This window comes from Thermobia domestica, chromosome 2 (genome assembly GCF_964235325.1).
Source record: "Thermobia domestica chromosome 2, izTheDome1.hap1.1, whole genome shotgun sequence".
Taxonomy (NCBI): domain Eukaryota; kingdom Metazoa; phylum Arthropoda; class Insecta; order Zygentoma; family Lepismatidae; genus Thermobia; species Thermobia domestica.
The window spans coordinates 248281986-248303769 of record NC_137455.1 but is presented as its reverse complement, the minus strand read 5'-3'; the positions used below and the strand labels follow the sequence as shown (position 1 = coordinate 248303769).

The 21784-nt window shown below is 37.4% G+C and overlaps 1 long non-coding RNA gene across 1 annotated transcript in view; it reads right to left on the bottom strand.

The window, feature by feature from the left end:
* Positions 1–20238, bottom strand: part of LOC145678430 (uncharacterized) — a 183239-nt gene extending 163001 nt beyond the window's left edge. Inside the window, exon 1 of the long non-coding RNA XR_014130391.1 lies at positions 20154–20238. This is a non-coding gene — a long non-coding RNA (uncharacterized LOC145678430). The remainder of the gene's footprint in view (positions 1–20153) is intronic.
* Positions 20239–21784: the final 1546 nt, after the last annotated feature.

Sequence of the window (21784 nt, the reverse complement as noted above, 5' to 3'; positions counted from 1 at the left end):
CAACCCTGGAAAATCCTCAGTCAGGATAGCTGGTCTCCGAATTCGAACTCGGTATAATCCAATTGCGAAGCAAGAATCCTAACAAGTATCCTGAGCTCACTCCGTATTATTATTATTATTTAATTAACGTAATGTTCTAAAATTAGTGCAAATTAAACCCTACTTTCTTTATTGCTGATGATATAGTTAAGAAGCTTACATGAGACATCAGTCTCCCATTACATAGGCCTTGCTCAAGAAAGAATACCAGAACTGGAATTCAGGAAGCGGGGGTGAAGAGATTAATGAGGATGAGGAAACTATAAGCGATGCAAAAACTGAGAAATTATGACTTCATCACAGATATATTCACTTACATACGTCAATTAATATTTCTCTGATACAGGGCACTCTACTTTCTATAGTGGCAGGGAAATGGCCCGCTTTTGTAAACGAACACATTAAGCACGTGCATATAGGCACAATATCCGTGCAAAGAAACATAGGTAAAACTAGAAAAAAAAATAGGGAAAGCGAGGGGAAAGTGATAAAACGCCATTCAGCTTTTTTTCTTAAAAAAAAAAAAAAAAAAAAAAAAAAAAGCTGAAAATAACTGAAAGCTGAAAGACGCGAGGCAAATTTTATTGAAATGATTGTTTTTCCTTAGTGATTAGCTGTGCTAACTATGAATATGAATTAAAAAGAAAACAAGTAGCTAGCTCTGAGTTTCGCAAACTGGTTGAAAAGAAAATATTGGATAAAATTTAATAATAAAGAAGGCATTTATGATAATTAAAACAAATTAAATTCTTGGCACGACAGTCCTTTGGTTCCTACCATCGGGCTTACGTTCATTTGAAGCGGGATTTGAATGCAAGACATTTACAGTAAAAGGATCCACAGCCTAATGCCGCAGACCACTCGACTATGGCTGTCGGGTTTTCTCGACTAATCTGTAGCACATTTACAGTAACTGATTATTTTAAAAGTTGCTCCTAAATACTGACAATCTAAGTTTTATGTATCAAATATTTCCTGCGATAATACCATACACTCTCCGACTTCTATAGACGAAAAGCTATAGTTACCCACATTATCTAATACAGAAATAAGTTCTGATTCTCTAATAGCTGCTGATGGTGATAGTCAAGGTTCACCGAAGCATGATCCCAAACCCAAACTGAGATATTGATGTCACTGGAACGCCTGAAAAGTCATTGTGGGTAAGTGAATTGCCCACTTGTCAGGATGAAGGGCGATGGTGATGTGAAATGCAGGGCTGTCAGAGGTACTACTTATAATAATTGGATTTGTAATATTCTATGTTGCCGTAAACCCTCTTCAAGAAGATAACTGTTAATTTTAGCTTTGAAAATGTTACATAAAGAGTTTTATTGCTATCATTAGGTTGCATATAAATCTCTTTATTCCGGAATTATCGGATTTATTTTACCGCTTAACTTTCACATCTCTTCTGATTTACGAATATTTAAATCACGATTATCCCCTTAAGGTCAATTAGTGATATTTTAACTTATTTCGAACCAACTATGTATATGGCTAGTCTTGTTATATGGGAATAATTGAGACTAGAAGCAGTCTACAGGCTACGTTCAAAAGAATCTTGTCCGACCTCCTGATAAACCACGTCTTTCAGCAAGGTGAATTGTGGCAATCCGATACTAACATGCGGAAATCTTCCGGTTCAAGTGAAAGCTTCCATAAGAATCAGCACCCTAATCAGTGGTACGTGCCTTGCTAATTTTTCTCCAATGTGAAAGTACCTAATTTTATTGTTAAAAATGAAAAGGTTTTTATTTCAAACAAGTTGTCATTACAGTTTTCATATTTGAACACAACACTCATGAAAAGTCATGTTAAAGCGCGACTTACTCCTGAAAAAGAATATTTATCTGTTTTTAATTTCTCGTGTTCCTCAAACTACATGCGGAATTAGTGCAAGTGCCTTCCGCTCGCATTACCTAGGTACAAACGCAATGGCGTATTTAGAGGAGAGGCTTCCGGGCTTAAGCCCCCCCCCCCGAAATCTTACTTACTATAGTAAACTATATGAAATATCTTGCAGAATTTTCACATTTTCAGGCAAAGCCTCCCCCCGAAAGTTAGCAAAGCCTCCCCCCGAAACAAAATCGTAAATACGCCACTGTACAAACGGCTACGATCTTGGTACTAGCACATGTTTCGGTTTCCAGATCTCAAATATTTATATTTCAGCCTGATTCTATGTATGAATCCGAAATTTCAAATCTAGATAAGAGACACTAAAATTCATAGTTTATTCTCGGTGCTCATATTGTGATTTACTAAATAATTATTAAATCTAATTGTAGGGTATACATTTGATATTTTGAGCAGACTGAGCAAGATAAATTTACGTAAAAAGTAGTCAATACTTGTCTTAACTGTTTATGTTTTCTTAACTGTCAATAGGAATTTTAAATATTCATCTCGGTCCTGCAACCGAGTGGAACTAGATTCGACATTTGAGCTCTCATCCGGATCATTTTTTTTCTTAAGTAAGCCAAACATTTGATCTTTAGAGTAGAATGAAGGAAACAAATAGACTTGTCAATATTCGTCTTAATTTTCTGTTCTCTTCTTCACTGTCAGGACTTCGTGATATTACTTTCGGCGAATTTTAGATATTCATGTTTATCATAATTTGGATGGGATGTGGGTTTGGATAAGAATCAAGATCCGAGATCCGAATCCAGATCCGAAATCCGAGATCCGGATCCAGATCCGAAATCCGAGATCCGGATCCAGATCCGAAATCCGAGATCCGGATCCAGATCCGAGATCCGGACCCAGATCCGAGATCCGGATCCAGATCCGAAATCCGAGATCCGGATCCAGATCCGAAATCCGAGATCCGGACCCAGATCCGAGATCCGGATCCAGATCCGAGATCCGGATCCAAAGGATCCGGACCCAATCAGATCCGGATCTTCGGATCCGGCCAGATCCGGATCCGGCCATCTGAGTAGGTTCGAAGTGGGAACAGAGAAAAACCACACAAATTTAACTTTCATTTAAATATTTGTATTCTATGAAATATCATGTGTTAATGTTGTTAATGTAGACTGTGTATAACGCGTCAGATCACATATCGTAAGCATCTAAGAAGTCAGTCACGAATAACTCGTACATAGCTGAGATACACATACCTTGCTAATAGATGACTGCCTGGACTGGTGTTGAAGTTCTACCACGATGAATAGTTCGTGCTGCGAATAGTCTATGTTCACCGACTATTGTTCAACCATAATCCAAGTTAATGGTTGTAGTGGATAATACTAGATCTTCCTAGATCTACTCCTGGACTGGACTCACAGTTGACTGATTACTGTGATAAGAGTACAAGTGGTTCTCTCTGTCGATACTCCACTTCTGATCCAAATCCTTTCGGACCATAGGATTTATTCTGTTTCCAGACATTCTGGAATTCATGTTGTTGACTTTTTGTATATCTCAGCTATTGGTAAAACATTGGTTTCACCCGAATTACATCGTGATCAAATTCTCAGACCAACAAATTTCTGCAAATCTGACAGTTATGCCACAGTCAAAGTGTGTCACTGTTACAGCATTACATCTTGATGACATTTCAATTCTTCAACCAAAACATTGCAAATCACAATAACATACAAACTGACGACTTAGCGTCTAGCCATAACAAAACATAACATTCAACGCATTTACAACTTATTGACGTAAACAAATAAACACAAACACGTGTTTACACTATATGACAACATTTCATTACTATACTTTGATACAACATTTAATAACTGAGATGCTCTATCTCCAAAATAATATGTTCCAAAACCGTATATATCCACAATATTATCTTGGTCTGCTCCGGGGGGTTAGTGCCCCCCCAAAAAAAATGCCTGGAAGAAACACTGCCTACGAGAATGTTAACCCGTGCCGACTTGACGACAGTCATGAAATGACGTTTCCACATTATAATACAATTTAGAATGTCCAACCATGATAACTGAAAAAAAGACACAGAAACGAAACTTTGCACGAAGCAACTACAGAAAACACACCTGCCCGTGTATTGACGAACATCACCGGATGTACAGTGTTGCCAACCCAAGGGAAAGCTGTTTTGTAAGCGGTATTACCTAAATTGGATACCATAATTGGAAGCAACAATGAAAATAAAGACAAAATAAATGGAAAACGTAGATCAGTGTTGCAAACTTTTTGAGAAATAACCTGAAATGTGTGTTAAATGCAAACGCCTTCGGCACACACATGGAGTGAGGTACTAACGTTTTGTACACCTTAAATTAAATATTGACAAGAACTGTTTACACTGGCTCCAAGTCTAGAAGAGTACGTTGAACAATGTTGCCATCAACAGAAGAGAAAAGTTGAGTTAGGAAAAGGTACAATAACCCGGAAAAGGTCACTAGTGCAGTATGGTTTAAAACCTATAATGCAAGACGGTAGAGCGTGAGGAGGAGTACCGTGATTGATAAAGGAAACGTATGTGAAAAAGTACCTGGAGTTCTCCGTAGCAGAATGGATAAAGTCATGGTTCGATAACTGCAAGGTTCGTGGTTTGAAACCCGTCTCGGAAGCTGCAGATTTTGAAATGCTTAATTCCTCAGTTCTCAAGAACTTTCTCTCCCTTCGTAATCATCTGATGCTCTAAAAAGAGTTCTCCACCTTAATTCGACAACTGCCTAATGTGATCCTCGCAGTTCGAAACCTTCTCTTCTTCTGTTTCACAAAATCACAATTTTCGTCTTAATATACGAATGCTGTCCTACCACTTTCCTCTCCAATTCTAAATCTGTGTATATAAATCATCCCTCTCTGTCTCCATACTTTAATCTCTCTTTCTCAATGTCGCCCAGGAACTCATATAGCTTGAGATCAAACCTTCGACTCTTGAAAGCAAATGTAAGCTCTCTAGCAATGTGCTATCGTAACTCTATAGATTTGTTGCTAAAAGCAGTGTCTTTTAGATTTTATTCCGGGAGGGGGGGATTCTACACCGGCATAAGATTTCCACTTTTTATTATTGTATTACTATACATTTGATCAAACAATACGTATTTATGAAGCTCAAGGGAGGGAAATTACACCCTCCTGCCCTGCCCAAATGACGCCCCTGGAACATTTGCTTGCTATTAATGAAAAGAAATTAAACGAATCATTGAATAACACTCATTTCTGACAGTAGATATTTTAGAGTTCTGTTCGTGCATTACAGACTTTAGGAAGCACAAAACCTACTGCCGCTATTGGTAATTTCCATAGATTTCTTAGGGAGCATCTTACTAGCTTGCAGTCTTTAAAGAAGGGAAAGAATGAAAGTAAAGGTATTTATGAAGCTCTGGGAACATTATGTGACTTTTCTTTTAATTTAGGATCTTAAAAATATTTCAGAAAAAACGAATTGAAAAGACTGTTTTAAAGCTATAACGTTGTAAACTTGATTCCTGTTACTTTTCCAGCTGAATGAAAGGAGTGTATTACGTCACACACACTGCTTTAGACAGGGAAGGGTGGAGGAGGGGCAGGAGTTGGATTGAATACTAGAAGCATCTACTCGATTGTATTTCTGGATGCATAAGGAAACGGGGCAAGAGTTTGTTATTAATTTGGACTTGGAATTTGTGTAACGATTTCTATGCCGCGAACTGTAGTAGAAGGTACCTCAAATATGTTCCTATCTCAGAAGGCTTTGAAAGATGTTTGCGTTACTTCAGAGTCAAAGTACTACGACGACCGTCCTGTGTTACGTATTCAAATTACTTTGTTAGAATCAAACATATTGGTATGGATATCTTGCTAACATGCAATTATGTTTTGCGTTTTTGCAACTACAATACTTTTTTTTTTTTTTTTTCAAAATAGTTTGTTTTTATTTTGTCAGTTGTGCTTCGGGAAGCTAGTCTCTCTCAAATAGTAATAGGTTATGAGTGTTGTTTATTTGCCGTATATTTAAATACTGGGAATAGGAAAAAACACAAAAACATAGCTATTGTTCCAATATTGAAACAATACACAACCTATAGAACAAGTATACAGCATGTCAACGTATTCTGAAAACAAGTAACCCCCTGTATAGCCCCTCTTCAGTGTGCCAAAACGATATCAGTGCAACGGAGTACGCTTCATTTTTGAGAGGCTCTAACTTTTACAGAGTAAAATACACAAGAATTTCTATTATTTGCCATAAACATATACAACAACACTACAAGTTACTAACTAACTCTATGGCCTATGAAACCCGGAGGTTCAATGTCACGTTTACAAAAGCTCTCCACTGACTTCTATCCTTAGCCAAGTGGATCCAGTTTCTAATTTGTATTCCTATCTCTGCGAGATCCATCTTGTCTTCCTATCTGCGCCTAGGTCTTCCTAATGGTCGTTTTCCGATTGGTCTTACCGCTAACAGTTTGAAAGCGTTCCTACTATCTTCCATTCTAGCTACATGACCTGCCCACCTAAGCCTCCTAGACTTGACGACCCTAAGAATGTTGGGTAAACGGTATAAATTATGTAGTTTTTCGTTATGAAGTTTCCGTCATTCCCCATTCCCGTTTGTCTTGGGTCCGAATATTCGTCTCAGGATCTTGTTCTCAAATACTTTCAGTCTATGTTCTTTCCTCAGAGTAAGCGACCATGTTTCGCAACCATATAGAACAACTGGCATGATTATCGTTGTTTATATTTTAAGCTTCAAATTCCTCGACAGAATTCGCGACGACAAGAGATTTTGAACCGAATAGTAACACGAATTCTCTGGTTTTAGTCAACATTTAATTTCTTCGTGAATATGATTTTCGTCTGTTAATATTGATCCTAGATATTTGAAAGTATCCACTTCATCAAAAGTATTATTTAATATTTTAACGCATCCATAATTTACCGTATTACGGTTCCGACGCACTTCCATGTATTTAGCTTTCTCTGCATTTACTTCTAAACCCTATAACCGCTTTCCGGGGCCTATCCTCCGTTGTCCTGCCAATGAGTATCTTCCGGAGACCTGGACTTACCTGGGTAAGACGTTGAATGACATATCCAAAAAGGGATTACAGAGTGGTTCCCAAATTGTCCGCCGGTCTCAATAACGAGATAAGCATTAGTCACCGAGAGGTTCGGAAGTCTTGTCTCGAAAACCTCACGGACGATCAGACGGCCATTCAGACCACAACGCACACAAACATTATTTATACACACAACAAAAACACACTGGATTAAACGACACTATGCTTATTTATTAAAATACTATTTTAAAAAATAACGAGGAGAAACAATCACAACACTCAACACTGAATATGTATAATTATTTTCATTAATAAAATTGCACTTTGCTTTTTCACTACACTATAGCCCTTTATCACTTTTATATATCTGTATAAAAGACCATGATTGGGATTCCACTAGAGAAACTTTTCTTACACCATCAATGCACATGGGGGATTAGAACTGTGGGAGTAACTTGGGGATGATCCCATGAAGTAGTATGGTTGCTGCTCCAAAAAATCCTTGGATGCTGACGTTAATCTTCAGTAAAAATATGTAGTCTCCAAAGTGGAATGATAATGTTGGAGGGCGCGTTTATAACTTAGACGCATTCGGTGTGTGAACCTGGGACTTCACTGATTGGGGCTAGCCATAACTAGGTCCTTGACTGGCTAACAACGTATACCCCTTAGCACAACATTATACTTGATTCCCGATGCAACATGCGTGGTTGCTACCTCGAAACGAGGAATAACACTCTTCGCACTCAGAGGTTCGAGATACGAGCTTCACTGATTGGCTGATCAATGTTGGCAGTTCATTCTCAAACGCACTCAGGTTAAAGCACCTGTATGTACATGTAAATAGAATATAAAAAAAGAATTGACGTTAATTTTAGTCCACTGGCTGCGACGCACGAGACATTGCGATAACTTGGGTCTGGGAACATTTAGATAACGAACTGGTAAAGCGATGTGGCTGGCGTCGTTCTGGCATTCGAACATCGTGTCAGCTAGTATTTCCATAAATAATTGGAGAGTACACTTAATTCAGTTCCAAATAACCGTAGAACATATTATTTACATATTAATAAGTCAGGGAGAAACACTGAGAAGCTTCGTCGCTCACTAAAATGTTCTCACCACAAAGTATCGTTTTAGATATATATATGAAAAAACGATGACAGACTTCTTTGTCCTGATGCGTGGGAATAAAAATAGTTTCCATCGAAGGAAGAACTTATTTGCGTCGCAGAATAAAGTATAAGTCGAAAAGTAATTACTGTCCTTAAGAAATATATAGAGCGTCCACAAAAAAATACTTCTATAACCTGATGACGGTTATAACCCATGTCTCTGCAAGTGTTTAATAAGATCTCTGCATTTCTTTCTATTGTTCTCCTATCATCCCCTATTAAATTTACATCATCAGCATATGCCATAACCTGGTGAATACCGTTCAACTCTAGGCTTTGGTTGATATCTTTGATTTTCTTTATAATGTATTCCAGAACAAAGTTAAATAATAATGGCGACAGCGCATCTTGTTTCAGACCATTTTCGACGTGAAAGCTCGTGGACAAAAATTTTCCTACCCGGACTTTACTTTAGGATTCATTTAAACATATCTTAATTAATCTAATTAGGTTTCTCGGTATACCAAGTTCTATAAGAACGTTGGATAATGTTTCCTAACCGAGTCGTACGCCTTTCTAAAATCAATAAGTAGTAAAAGTATTACCACTTTTTTTTTCGAGTATTTGGCGAATGGTAAATATTTGGCCGATAGCTGATCGATTTCGTCTAAATCCGCACTGATAATCTCCAATAATTTCATCTGCGTATGGGATCAGTCTTGATATTTGAAAGGATTTTATAGGACGTTGACAGAAGAGGAATGCCGCGATAATTATTACAGTCAGTTTTGTCGCCTTTCTTGTGAATTGGAACAATGATGGATTCTTTCCATCCTTGTGGCAATTCTTCCTTGTTCCTGATATGGAGAATGAGTGTGTGTATCTTGTTCCACAATTTTTCGCCTCCAGCCCCATTAGTGCCCCCATTAGTTAACTCAGCCGGAATTTCATCTAAGCCCGGAGATTTTTGTTTCTTTAATTTCTTTATAGTTGTTTCTACTTCTACTCGGTTGGGTTCTGGAATATACGGTTCTGCGGCGTGTATCTTCTTTTCTCCACGCACACTAGTTTTTGGCTGCGTGTTAAGCAAATCGTCAAAGAAATCTTTCCATCTATTTAAGATACTATCCGTATCAGTGAGAACTGTTCCGTCAGCTTTCTTTAATATATAAGCACGAGGTTGATAGCCTTTCTTAAATTCGCTGATCCCCTTATACATGTCCCGAATGTTTTTATTTATACTATTATCTTTAAGTTCCTTAATTTTATCTTTCAAGAATTCGCGTTCCTTTGTTCTAAAAGTTTGGGAAGTTTCCCGCCTGATATCTGCGAAATTTGGTGTGATTATTTCATTGGGATTTTGTAGCTAGCGTAATTTTGCCTGTTTTCTCTTCTCTACTTAACGCATTCCTAGTCGAACCATAGTTTGTTCCTACGTATTTCCGCGTGTCCCAACTTTAATTTTGCTGAAATTTTAATGCTATCTCTAATTTCAATCCAAGTATCCTCAACACTAGTGCACTCCGAATCTTCTAAAACCGAAAATTTATTCGAAACTTCAATCTGGTATTCCTCAGTTACCTGGCTCTCTTCTAATTTCTTTAAGTTAAATCTTTCCGTTTTCGGACATTGAATATTACCTTTATCCTACGATAATCTCTCTCTTATTATCGCTGCGGGGGGCGCGGTGGCTCAGTGGTAGAGCGTTCACCTCCGGTGCTTGGGGTCCTTGGTTCGATCCCAGCTCGCGCCGTGTGGACTTTGTGGTGGACAAACATCGTGCTCGTGGGTTTTCTCGGGGTTCTCCCGTTTCCTCCCACTTTCTTCATTCCACCATTTCACTCATCTCTCATTATCCCCGTCTCCTTTAGCCTAACCGGCATAACCGTGGGACGTAAAACTTAAAGATTTCATTTCATTTTTCATTTTATTATCGCTGCTACCAGGTAGTGATCAGTTTCACAATCAACCCTCTAAACGACCGGACATCAATTATGCTAGATTGCCTTCTTCTATCTACTAAAACGTGATCAATTTTATTATGTGTTTTTTCCGTCTAGTGAGGTCCAAGTGTATTTATGAACGTCGCGATGTGGGAATTTTGTACTCTTCACGATTAGATTTTTGGATGTTGCAAAGTTCACGAGTCTAACACCGTTGTCATTACTTTCCTTACGCAGACTTTCGTACCCTATAATCGGTTTGAGTTGAGTTGAGTTGATTTTAGTTTAGCGTCCCTTTCAGCAGCGAGGCTATATGAGACGTGGACCTACTGATTAACGTGGAATCCGAACCACATGAGCTCCCACCGGGAATATAATCGGTTTGAAAATATGCTCTCGTCCTACCTTCGCATTGAAATCCCCTAATAGAATTTTCATATGGTATCGCGGGAGTTGGTCAAATATCCGTTCCACTTCTTCGTAAAAACTGTCTTTTATATCGTCATCCTTATCTTCAGTTGGGGCATGTACATTTAAAAACAATAATATCACACACCACCCAAATAATATCACACCACACACCCAATAATATCACACCACACACCACCTTTAAGAGTAATAAAAGAAAGTCTGTCAGTAACAAATTCAACCCGTTCAATTGCTGGTAATATTCGTTTGTGAACGAAAATCCCTGTTCCTAATTGGTGATTTTTATTTCCTTCCCCGTAAAAGAACGTAAAGTTTCCGGAATTCGCAGATCCACTTCCTTCCCACCTAACTTCCTGAACTCCTGCTAGGTCCATCCTGTATTTATCTAACTCACTCGTTACGGATTTTAACGCGCCTGCTAATATTCCATGGTCCCAATCTCATTGAGATTTTATCACTATCCCCATCAGAGTTATTTGAACTCAAACTTTGGGCTTTTCGACAAAACCGTGATTTTAACACAGTCATGAAAACAAAAGGGTAAGTATATCACAATCAATATTTTTTCTGGTAAAACTACTGACATATTTCTTCATATCACAAACTAAATCAAACTGTGTATACCTCTCCTTCCTACTTACAAAGCATTACAAAACGTGAAATTTCACCAATATTGATGTTTACTTTTACTAGTAAGTTTCTCATAGAAAGAAGAAACATAGGTAAATACCTATAGGGCTAGATTTTACTTCGATCCATTGGCAATCAAATGATTTTTGTTTTATCCTTCTAGACCAAGTACTGTTTTCGTAATGAACGTTTTTGTTAACTCCTACGATCGTGAAAATAGGCACGCGCTACGAAACAAACATGGCCGCCACTAGCAAACCGCTTCAGATAAACATACCGTAAGACGGGGTTACTTTGCACAAGATTTAAGCCATTTTAAAGAAAATCGCATGTAACTTACAAAGTAATGATTTAGAACATTGAATTTTAAACATATAATAGTTAGATATATAAGGAAAACATTAGTGCAAGTTCATTAGTAAACATTCAGTATAACCATAGTTACTGAAATATAAACTTTGGTGCAAAGTAACCCCATAACTGGGGTTACTTTGCACAACATACAAAAAAGTATGTTAAACATACGATATAACGTTTATGTGCAATGTTTTCCCTTCGGTATTTATACATTTTACTTTCTACACAAAACTGCATGCAGGCTACAAATATTGATATTAGAATGATGGTACCGGGATCAGTACTTAGTTTGAATTATCGATATTTGTAAAGAAAATTATGTATTTTCTGGTACCGGCACAGGAACCGCATTCTAATAGTTTAGCATATGTCCCACAAAAATGCCAACTCAGGAACAGAAAAAAAATCCCCGTGAACTGATTTGCCTTGGTTATTCCTTATGTCCAAGAATATCACCCCACCGTAATTAGTGGGAGATTTACGGGATTTGGGACTTTTAGGCTGAAACCTATCTAAATTGCATGATTTCTTTTTTAAAAATCTATTGTCAGTCATTTCTATGCGTATAAGCTGCAAGCCCCCCCCCCCCAAGTCTAGTGATTTCTAAAAAAAAAAAAAAAAAAAACTGTCTTTGAGAACGAAGCCTCTCTCAAGTTACTTTTCTGGATCTGCCACTGTTCATAATTTATTTTCCAACTAGAAATTCATTCCGGCATCTACCTAAACAGGAAATTTACCTAAATTTAGAATGCAGAAGGTTCCAGTAGTAATAATGTCCTATCGAAGCCGTATTTTAGACCGGTGCAAAGAACCCCGAGTAGAGTGACTCTTACTCCCAGTTTTACTTTTTTATGGCTTTAAAACGCTTAACATTTCAGTTTCAACTATTGCATCAAAGTCCCATTATACACAGAAGTATTCTACGAAACTGACTTAACTTTGATGGAAAATTTTGTACGTGATATCTTTCAAATTTTGGCGGTCTTTACAATGACTGCTTTCCATACCTCTACCTAGGTACAACGATGAACCTTCCTAGTAATTAGAACTGATGTCAACCGCCAACATTATAGCCAAAATACGGTTAGATGTTCTATCTTACGGTGCCAGTTGAAAATTCCTCTTTTCTGCTCATGGTTTTGCCGACAGAGGACTGTGAAACTCTTTTCATATTTTGTGCAAAGTAACCCCTGATGTGCAAAATAACCCCGTCTTACGGTATTGTAAGCACAGATTTAAAGTTTTAAAGCATGAGGCAAACAGTTTTGCAAAATTTTGAAATTTTTCATACCTCAGCTATTAACTGGAAAAAATATACTTTTGGTTCGAGCATACCCCTTGTCTCCAAAGGAGGCGGAGCTTTGTTATTATAAAGGTAACCAAGAAAGTTCTGTCGCTTTTTCACTCACAAACTTCGAATACCGATATGTCACCTAAGACGTACTTGGAAGATTAAAAATAATTCCATCAGCATCGACGACCTTCTGCCAATGTTCTGGAAGGCCAGAGATTCCATTGCGGTAGAACAGGTGATAATTGGATGTGCAATGTCCGGGGAGTATGGCGGATGCAGTAGTGTTTCCCATCTAAGGCATAAAATGGTGCCTGGGTTATCCTAGCCACGCGAGGCTTAGCGTTGTCCTGTAATAGGAGGACCCCTTTGCGATTTAGATGTGCTGGCTCCATATTTTGAGATGTTCTTGAATACAAACCAACTGCTGACAGTCCACAGCTGGATTGATGCTGTGACAAGTTGGTAGCAGTTCCCAATGCACGATGCCACGAGCATTCCACCAAACTCACTGGAGGGCCTTCTTCTGGTGCCCTGCTTGTTTCGGCTATTTCTGAACCAGTTCATAGGATGCTAACCTGTGATGACGGCGCCGTGGAGCTTCTACAGGACCCACTTCTCATCATATGTCAACATCCTGTCCAGAAATGGCTCCTTCTTCAGACAATATAGCAAAGAAACACAGGTATCTGCTCGCCTTGCCTTCTGGCCCGGATCCAATCATGTGGTACCCATCGACCCAACTTGCAGTACTTCCCAAGTTGATGAAGGTGCTGCCGAACAGTTTCTTCACTCACATTGTAGTCTCAGTTCCTCACGTGTCTGGGCATTGTTCGCCTTAATTGCTGCCTGGAGATCTTCAGTTTGCGCATAAGTTTTTGTCCTCCGGCACGTGGTGCGTCTTCCAGTGTTTCGTTACCGTTTTTAAACTTGTTAAGCGGCCGGTGCACTGTCCGCGTAGTCACGACATCCTCACCAAAGGCCTGGCAAAGTGACAGAACTTTTTTGGTTACCTTTATAACATTAAAGTTTCAAGAACTTTGCCGAATAACTTTCAAATAGGTTGCTGAAAGTCGAATAATTGTGACGCTTACGATATGCTGGACTTTAGCGTCCATTTAGAAATATATATTTGAGATTTATTTTGTTAGATATATGCCTATTAAAATCACTCGCATGTTATGACCTGGGGTACGAATCTTTACATTTTTGCTATCATGGCTTTAGAAGCATGGCATGGTTAAACAATTTTCCATTTAAAAGTTTGTGTACCTATCGGCTATACCTATAGTTCCGAAAAGTCGGAAATATAATAAAAGGAAAGTTTCCCATATTATTTTGGCTAATTTATTTTTATGCTTTGATTACGAAAATCAAGTGATCACACAAGAGGTAGCCTATATTATTATTAGTAACTTTTTCTACTTAATGTTAATCACGATGAAAACTGTGATACATGGGAAATGCACAAAGAGTAGTTTACCCATATAATTACAAATGGAAGGGGTAGATTGGTACAGAGCAGTGGGGGCACATTTGTCCGTACTAATCCACTCCACATGCATGTGCACTAATGTGCCCCAACCGAACTTCAGGATCATTAATTCCTATAACTGAAAATTTACTCCAAGCAGGGCAATTGAACATATATGAAATTATTTGCAAAGAATTACACTTTCATGCAACATACATAAGTTTTCAAAAATTCAGTGCTTATTACAAATATAAACTTACAAAGACATAAGTGAAAACTTATTTCTGCTCTAAGAAATCAAGTTTTTTTTTCTGCACAGAGAAAAGAACACTGCTTCCATCCATCAACTGTGCCTCACGATGTTCGTTTCTCACCAATGTTGCCAACACCAAACTGTAGTCGATTTACCTCTTCACAGTGGAAAAATATCTACCTCGTACATATGTGTTCCGTGTACCAATGTCCCCCCTCTCCCCTAAAATGTGATCGTGTCTAACAGTTTTCTATCCGTAACTCATGTGGCAACATTGCATGTGTAACAATGTGCTCTGCCATCTAGTGAGAAAGTTTAACCCTAAAGGTGACTAGCAATCCAGCTTAACAAGTAAAGAGAAAAACACACAATAGTTGATGATAACGGTAATTTTCCATCACTTGATCCAGCTAGCAGGAGTACGTTTGGAAAACATAAAAAAGACATCATAAGACGTGAAAGAGTTAGTAAAATCACAAGACGAACTACATGTCTTGTATTTTCTCTCTTTATTCTTCAAGTTTACCCCTGCTCTCTCGTGCGTACTGCTGTGTATGTTTACACAGTGGGGATTAAAATGAACACTTACGGATTTTCATTGCCGCAAAGTTGTCAACTAACTTTCCTTTATCCAACTGTTTAGTAGACTCATTTTTATTGAAATAATGGCCAAGTTATTGTCTTTCTTCTCTTGAGACACAATAGCCCGTAAAAAGGACTAGGTTATTTTTAACTCACAAAAATAATATTTCAGCAGAGGCAACTGTCACAGGTGTCAGGAATAAGACGTACGCAGCAGCAGTCAACAATAATAGAATTATATTTACTTACCAGGTAAACAAAAGCCGAATTTTAGCAAAATACAACACTTCGTCTTCCACCACCACACAAACAAACATTTTCTGTTACGATTTGGCAGTACCTATATTTACAAATATTGAGTAGTATCTGTAATACTTGGTTGAACATCTGATGTCTTATGAAATGTCCTAGACTACAGTACTAGTCTTCGTTCAGTCGGAACAAGAGTTTTAAATATTTCCACTATGTGACTGCCAGACACCTGTGCGGCAAGCTTTTGTTCAACATAAAGTAACATCAGGTGATTTAAACGCACATCTGTTGTTGTTGTTGATCGCAATTTAGATTTCACATGTGTCACTTGTGAGAACACTCTTTCACACGAACAACTTGTCACCGGAATAATACAGAACATTTTGAGCACTTTACAAAAGTTCGTGTATGTTGCTGTTGCTTTAGTATCACTCATCCACTTTAACCGTTCCCATGAAAGTCGATTTTTATTCGCAGAAATCTTTAGAAGACGAACTTCCGCTTGTAGCCCAATTGCGGACTGAGACGAAATAACTTTTGGATCTTCTGATTCAGGTTTCAAAGCCAAAAGTCTGCCCACTGCATTCACCAGTTTCATGGTTTCCTAACTACAACGTTCATTTATACCACTGATGAGGGAATCAAGAAGAGGATACAACGTTTGAACTTTGAATTCTTCCTCTTTGGACTTGAACTGCACATCATTTTCCCACGCATCATCCAGTCGACGAGACACTTTTCTTCTTTTCACTGGTGGGATGTCTACATCAAAGTAATCACACACTTCAGTGGCGCTTGAGAATACACTTTTGAACCACGCATTGTCTTCTCGTAAGTTCTGTAAGGTGACCTTAAGGTTTTGTACATTGTCCATTGCAGAAAGTAGGTCAATCTCTGATGATTGCAACGACCTGCTAACTATAGCGATTGGACCTAGTATGTTAGGTAACATCTCTAAACAAATGATAAACTGAAATGCTTTCATTTGTGAAAGCAGCCCGTTTGCTTTCGCCCTCACTTCAGCTACTTTTGTAGTTGAGGCGACTTCTTCAATACGACGTACATGCGTCAACTAGCACAAGATTCAGGCAATGCCCGTAGCAATGTACGTAGTATATATTTTCATTCTTCTGTTTAAACAGGGTTTGTACGCCATTGACAGCACCTGACATTGCTGATGCCCCATCGAAACAAATGACAATAATAGATTTCCAGTCAATGTTCATTTCATGAATCACCTCCGATAGAGCACCGAATATAGTACTTGCATCCATTGATGGAAGTCGTTTGAGGTTGATAAAACGCTCTACAGGACGATTCTTGATGTCACAAAAATAACGAATGACTACAGATAACTGTTCATGGTGTCCACAATCGCTTGTTTCGTCGGCCATAATCGATACTTTCTTCCCCGCTATTTCAGCTGCAATACAGTTTTTCATCACGTTATGCAATGATGCTATAAAGTCATTTTGTATTTGGTTGCTTATATACGTAGCGCTTCGGGAAACCTTTTCAAAGTATTCTTAACAATAAATTGAAGATTTCCAAAAACAACCCCTTTTCTTCACTTTCATGTTTTTCATTATGTCCTCGAAAAGGTCGTCTCCCTTTTGCTAACAACCGGACTATTTCTATCAACCTTTCCATAAATTCTCTATTTTTTTGACGGTTTTGTTCACGTGCTGATAGCTCACTTTCCATCTGTTCGTCTAACAGGTCATCGATTGGTGGATTTTCACAGAAGTTTTCGTATGCTTTTACACTTGACTGGTGACAAGTTGATAATTAGTGAATTTTGAACCTATCCTTGAATCCTCGGGAAACAAACGCAGTGCTCTTATGTCCCGCATTCTCCGTCGCAAAAAAATCGGCAATGAAAACAAAAAGCACTGTCTTCTTTAATGCTATATTCCAAAAATTGGAATTCACTGTACCAATTTGCTTAAAAGCTTCTGCCTGATGAATTCCTGGGAAAATTCTTCTGAACAGGTTGAAATGGACCCTTAGCGATGCGTTGCTTTCGTTCCAAGCGTGCCTTTGGGATACAGTTTGCAGGATCATCTGGAAACATGATGCAGATTCTGTTTAACGACCTTCCTTATCTCTGGTTGACATATGCAGAAAATCACAGGTGTTAAGTTTCACTTCTCCGCAATTTGTAAGCGCATGAGCCACATTCTTTCCTAAGACATCGTCGTTAATAGCACGATTATTCTCTGCATCATCAGTAATAAGTATAAGTATTTTTTTTAAAAAAAAAGAAAAGAGTTCTAATTTACTAGCTCTTATATATTAGTACGCCAAACAAAAAAACAATATCTGATAAAAACTTCATCTCATAGTGGTGGTCAACTGTACGATACGTAGTGCTGCCACGAGACGAGACGGGATTTCAAGACGAGACCGGTCTATTATTTTCGAGACGAGACGATACAACTCCAAAATCTCGTCTCGTCTCGTGGCAATACTACCTAGCTGGATGAAACACAGGCTGGAATTGGAAATGCGAGACATTAGTATCTTATAAGGCTGATTCGGGTCTCGATCAGCATATAGTAAGCTTTTCTCATTATTTTATCAAGTTTTGTCTTGAAATATTCTTCGAGACTAGACGATACCGGCCTATCATTTTCGAGTCGAGTTTTTAGTTTTTGGCACATAGAACCTTTTTAATTTAAAGTATTCAATTGTATACAAGAATTTCATATATATCTTTATTTATTTATTTTTTTTAATATCCTCCTTTTTCCACTCACCGTCAATTATTACTTCATAAAATTGATGAATATTATTTACAACCTTTTAGTTGATATTGTTTCTAAAATTCAATTAAATATACATACATACTTGCATAATTTACCTTTGAGCTCCTCAAATTTAGAATATTAGTACAGTAACTAAACATACAATAATGCTTTCATAGGGTGACTCTCAGAGAGAGACTGACAATGAGTTAATTTCGATGTGGAGTTGCATTTGATCACACATTACCCCTTAATGAACCATCAAAAATTCCTGAGACTAGTATTTGCCAGGGGTATGAAAGCAACGCTTGAAATATGAAATGCGAGGTCGTTGCCCGCGAAAACGAGGGTGTACGACATAAAATCTTCACATGTGGGTGAGGAGCAAAGGCGTATTCCAAGACAAACGAACTAGTCACTTAACCGTACCATTTCCGATTTTCATGATACTTTCCACAGTACGATTCTTGATGGCATAAAAAAATCCATTTTTCCCGGGTTTTGATAATTACCCCGTAATCTGAAACAATGTTTCTTTCTAAACAAGTATTTTTAGTTACACAGTTACAAAGAATGATTCCTAAAAGTTTCATTAACAAATTGGAAATTATCAGGTAAAGTCAGTATTTCTTTTTATCTTTTTGGTTGATTAGGAGTAAATGTCAGTGCAATCCGAGCAAAAGAGTGGTAATGGGAAGAAAGTCCCCAGCTGGATGAAGCAGAGGCTGAAATATAACACCTTGGTAGAAATTTGTATTATTATTATTATTATTATTATTATTATTATTATTATTATTATTATTATTATTATTATTATTATTATTAGAGTCTGTTCAAATATTACGTAATCAAATTAGGGAGGGGTGTCTGGAATTTGATTAATTTTGATTACAAAGAGAGGGGATGGGTATAAGAGCTGATTACGTAATCACAAAAATTTAGTTTACATTTAAGATTTGTACTATTCAGCCCTATGATTTCAAGTACGTACCGTCGCCAACTCTGCTTGTGAGTCATCAAACATCGGAAAACTTCTAAACATTGCATTATACCTATATTTTAGAACAGTTTAGTGTAACTTAATCCCAAAAATATATTTTGAAAATATAGTTTGTATTTTTTGATTACGTAATATTAGGGAATTTAGTGTGATGATTGATTACTTATGATTACAAGGGGGTGAGGGTCCTAAAATATCCAAAATTATGATTACGTAATATTTGAACGGCCCCTTCTTCTTCTTCTTCTTCTTCTTCTTCTTATTATTATTATTATTATTATTATTATTATTATTATTATTATTAAGATAAATCTCAGCGAACACACTGATGCTCTGGGAGGGTCTATGTATAAATGCATAAATTTTTTATTAGACCCACCAGCTGAATGCTGGATCGTTCCTTTCATCGACGTTCGGAACGATTTTTTCATCATTCTATCACAAATTCTGTGTGCTGTAATACTGTGTATCCATCTTGATACTAGGTCTGTGTTAAGGAAGAACTTGGACGACCACCCTAATTTTTTAAAATCTTAAATCTTTCACAATGTTCAAGGAAGTCCTCAACCAACCAGCGGTAAAAAAAATGTGCTACACAACTAATCATGTCCGTAAGTTTTCTCGGGGTACTCCCATTTCCTCCCACTTTCTTCAGTCCAACATTTTTCAAAGATACTACCTTATTACTACAACTTTTCACTACATACGTGTACGATGGTTCGGTTTCCGACCATGTATTTTCATAATAGTTTAAATCCTATTCGGATTTTTCTCGGGGTTCTCCCATTTCCTCCCATTTATCATTCTACCATTTTTCAAAGACTATAACTTATTACTGCATAAATGTGTGTGCTAGCGCGGTTCTCAAAAACTACATTTGTACTAAATAATTACATTGTGGCCATACGTTTTTCTCTGTGTCCTACCATTTCTTCCTCCCACTTTTTCATCCTATCGTTTTTTTCAAAGATTGTAGCTTATTACTACGTAGGTAAACCTTGAATCAATTTTTGATATGTACCCACATCTTAAAAAATAAAGTACAAAAAACTACAACTTACATTTTATCTTGCAGCACAGAAAGAAACTTCAAATGATCAATCACAAAAAACAAAACAGTGAAACAATGTATAACGTATGTTGATATCAAACTATAGGGATAAGGTAAATGTTGACATTTATATAGGCCTTTATTAAGGACAGGGCAGGTTATTCAACCAACATCAATTAAGATTTTCTCTGAAAAATGCAGAGATGCTTTCATACAAAAAATTCAAAATGATACTTTGGAATACTACAAAGTTTAGTGCTTAAGGGAGGGAGTGCATTTACATCAATTAGGAAACAACAGATCTTGATCAAACCATTTACATATTCACTTAAATTTTCCAGATGACATCTACATAGTATTCTGGAATATTCCAGACATGTTTTTCATACATTGTAATTGTCATTCGCAGTTAGAGTGATTGTCCACTTCGTACATTGACATCGCAAGGCATTGCATTGCTATTTAATGTGTAGATTAAAAGGGTGATAATGACATACTGTCATTTGCTAATGCATTTAAGGTGTCTGTTGTTATGAATATAACGCGTGTCGCCTTAGTCGGTATTGTCTAGGGCAAAATATTCATTTGCATATGCTGAAGAGAATGAACTATAAACCATGACTTTCCAATGAACAGTGTTGAAGCAATGGCTATTTCACTGGGAGTCTCAATTTTCTTTATACTAGCAGGGTTAATGGGCCTCAGAGACTTATTCCGTTGTCCATTGCACCTAATTTTTTTGTGCATGAACATATCTTTGTTATGTTTATCGAATAGACTAGGTTTGATTCGGATATCCGGATGACACGTTCATGTCTGTTCCTTGTCAGAAGTCTCGGAACAGATTTCCCCAGGTAGGTCCTATCGCGAGAAATGGTGCTAGAAAAAGTCTAGGAAAGATGCAAACCTAGACTTGCTACACGTATTTGTCACCGTCTGACCCGATAATTTCATCGCTCAGCCTCAGATTGCCCCAAATCATAATATGCCGAACGAAATGTAATAACTTTTAAATAGCCATCTCATGTTTGGGCACCAGAGACTTTTGAAAGTGATTAATTTCACAATCGAATTTTGTGATATTTATTGTACTTGATTGGACAACTTTCACTGTTTTGTTTTCAAATATGCATTTTGCACGATAGTTTCGTTTCTGTAAATATTTCTTACACGGACGGATTTTTGGTTAACTTCATTGTTCATGATTATACTGTATGTAGTTTTTCGCTACTGTCCGTATATAAACATGTATATTTTGTTTATAATGAGATCTTTAGTCTGCAATTTTAATATAAATAACATTACCATAAGTTTTAAATTATTTACTTTTCATAATGACCCAAGTTGGTATTAGTAAATCTGATTTTGAAAATATCGACTTTTTTCGCCACCTACATAGGCAACCCGTATCACTGACTGTTAATCGGTAAATTATTCACATTACAGCAGAACAATTGAAAATAGCCTACTGTGTCTTCAAAAGATACCATATTGACAAAAACACACTTTCAATACACCTACGTCCGCAAATAGTTTCGCCGCGTCTTCTCGTCATTCCGACCACTGTGCGCCGCCGCGTTGGACCTATGTTCATTTCAACTTTTTTTCCTTGCTTTCAGCTGTAGAATCACCTCTCGAGGT